Raw genomic sequence first — 3,253 nt, forward strand, 5'->3', positions numbered from 1 at the left:
TATGGATTGCACTGCAGAGAGAGCACATACGTGACTCCATTTCCTCCTGTTGCACTAACAACAATGCTGCTCAGGCTTTCACTAGGGTTTGTGTTCAGGTTTGGGAGTACTGTTGTAATCCTTTTCTTTAAAAAAAAGAAATAAATGGAGGAATTCCATAAGTATATGTGTCTAATTCTCTTTCTGCCAGACTCATAGTTGTTGGTGACAGTGTAGGTTTCAGGCTTTATTTCTTTTTCTCCATGCTTGTCCTTTCTGGTACAGACCCTTTCTTTCATCTGTAGAAATTATATTGGTGAAAACAGAGCAATCATTAGACCTGATAACAAATTTAGCAGAAAGAATTACAGGCCTGGTGAGATATGATTGTAAGCATGAAAATTTTGTTCAGATATGCGAGATGAAAAACATCTCAAGCCTGTGCATGGAAACAGCATGTCAAAATAGCCTGAAGCCCAGGACTCACATCATTAAAGCATCTGTACTATGCATTCTCCCTACACAGGAAAGCCAACTATTTAGATAAATTAAATTTTCAAGGGAGAAAGTAAAAATTATCAACAGAAGTATCAGTGTTATGTTTCACTATTCAAAAACATCAGTGTCCATAAACCCATTTATGATTGTCACTGGCAAAGCCACCATAATTTGTTTTCCTGCTACCTGAGGGCTGGTTTTTCCCCTTTTGGTGTTGGATTTCATATTCACCTTTTTCTTTTTTTTTTTTTGCAGAGTGAGCAAAGAGATATAGTATGAGTCATATATGAGTCAATACATTCATTGTAAACTATATAGTATGAGTCACCTTTCAACAAAAGATTTCCCCAGAGATGGCACTTGTGAAAACAAATTGCCTTCTTTCTGTTCCACTCAAAATAAGGACAGGGGGTTGTTGATTCTGTGGACTGCTTGGGCTATTGTGTGGATAATCTCTCTCCCTTTTTTCTGTTAGTTCAGTGGATGGCAATTATGTATTGTTTCTCTAGGTGCCAATTGTAACTGCCATCTTGTTATCTCAGTCGTGGGAGGCAATTGTATATCCTCTTGCTTCTGGGAAGGGTATATATAATCAGTAATTCTATCTATTACAATGGCAAGTGGGTGGCATTGAGAATATACTCTCATTTTTCAAATAAAATGATATATGTGTTGGATTTTCAGCTGTTATGTGAACTAGAAACTAACAAAAAAAACAATAAAAATATCAAAGATCAAATGATATGCAGTATTACTTATCTCAAACATTTCTTTCTGTCACTGACCATAACAAACAGTGTTTGGAATTATTGTGAAACTGTGTTAGTAAAAAACAAATTCTTATCTAGAATATGATGAAGAAAATGACAAATTTGTGTCTCTAGAACAGCAAACCTGGATCACGCTTGTCTAAAAACATTAGAAGTGGAAACTGATTTTGATGCTTGTTACTTTCAAGTTGTGAAATGTTCTCAGGTAAGTGTGGGCTTAGCTCAGGTATCTGCAGGTTTGAAAGTGTAGAACCATGCTGGGGCTGCAGCATTACATTCCGGACTTGCTCTCAATTTAGCCATTTGTTGGTGGCTAGAAATAAGCAATCTGCAACAGGAGATTATAAACATGCCAGATGGTGTTCTGGGAAAATCATTTAACCTCTCTGATTCTGAGCTTTCTAAATTTTATAGCAGGGAAAGAATCTGTGCCCCGTAGGACTGATTAAATAGGACCTAGCTCAGCTTCACTCTTAAGGTGTAATCAATACAGGCAATCTATCCTGTATCCACTGGGGTCATAGCAGGGGTGAAATGTGAAACTTTAAAAAGACCACAAAGGTCATCCATCCCAATTTCTTTATTTCACAGGAAGATCTGAGAGGGCCCCAAAAGCTGAAGCACATGCCAGCACTGACTACTGCTCCTGCTGTGTTGTTGCCTGAAGGATTTTCTATTAGGAACCAAGGCTTCCATTGTGTTGAGAGCACTGATGTTTAGTGTGAACCCGGTAAACAGCGACAGCTGCGGTTCTAGCATTTGCAGTGATAAGGACAATACATAAGAATTACACAGAGCAATGGCCTCTACCTCATTTTTATTTTATGATGAACTCCAAACCCTAAGCCACCATTGGGGTTCAGAGGAGTCACTCTTTACGAAATTAAAAATTAAAACCAATTCAAATAAGGACCATAATAATAGCCTTCAATAATGAACGCGCTTATGTAATGTTTCCAGTTAGCCTTTTGTGAGTCCTGTGAGGTCATCCATGCATTTATCCTGGCATTTTAGACTATGAAATTTAGACAAAGAATCTAAGTACTTTGTAGGTTTAATAAGGAAATACAGATTTGTTAGTCCAGCAACGGAAGACAATCTGAGAAAGCTTTTGAATCACAACATACATATGAGATACTTTCAATTTTCTATTTAGGATATCAGTTGAGAGATGATTGTTTTCCATGAAAAAAGGAAATAATTTAATTAATTTATTTTGTTTTTAAATATAAAAATCAAGTTTCATTCAATATACTTGACTTTTACAAAATGATGTTATAGAATATATTATAGCGATAATAAATATGACATAGCATAGTTAGTTTTGGGGGGGGAAAGCCCCTAAAATCTGTTGCTAGGTAATTAAGTTGTGTCTCTGTCTTGGAGTAGAGTACAGTGAACTTAGGAATCTACGTATTTATAAGGGTAACTTCAAAGCAAAGAACACTTTGAAATTATTAGTTTACTACAACATGGCACCATTTCTTTGTTCCTTCGGTCTCTAAAGGTGAAACCTTCCAGGAAAATCATCACATCAATATTTTAGACAGTTTACGTAACTATGTGTTGTGCTTGATTCATGCATTGTTTTATGAAGGCTAAATCTTTATAGAACTCTTATAATGATGAGTTTGTTTTAGTACAGTGGAGTGCACTGTCTGATGCATAACTGCTCTTATACCATCATGCCCAATAAAAGTTGACAATGAAGAAATTTGTAGTTAGAATGTATTACTTTAAACTCTTTTTGCTGTAAGTAATGAGACAACCCACCTAATAATTAAATATAAGAAATTTATTTTATTGCATAGGGTAGATATGTTCTAACCTCAGTTAATTGAGGGATACAATGAAATCAGTAAGATGTAATTATTTATACCTCGTGCCTATCATAAGGCACCTTTCCTCACAGTTACAAGACTGTAAGCTACCATAAGATCAAGGAGAAAACTGAACATCTTTTCTTATCTCCGTGTATCTGGTGTCTCTTCTGTATATTGAAGGAA

This window comes from Meriones unguiculatus, chromosome 7, assembly GCF_030254825.1.
Source record: "Meriones unguiculatus strain TT.TT164.6M chromosome 7, Bangor_MerUng_6.1, whole genome shotgun sequence".
Taxonomy (NCBI): Eukaryota; Metazoa; Chordata; class Mammalia; order Rodentia; family Muridae; genus Meriones; species Meriones unguiculatus.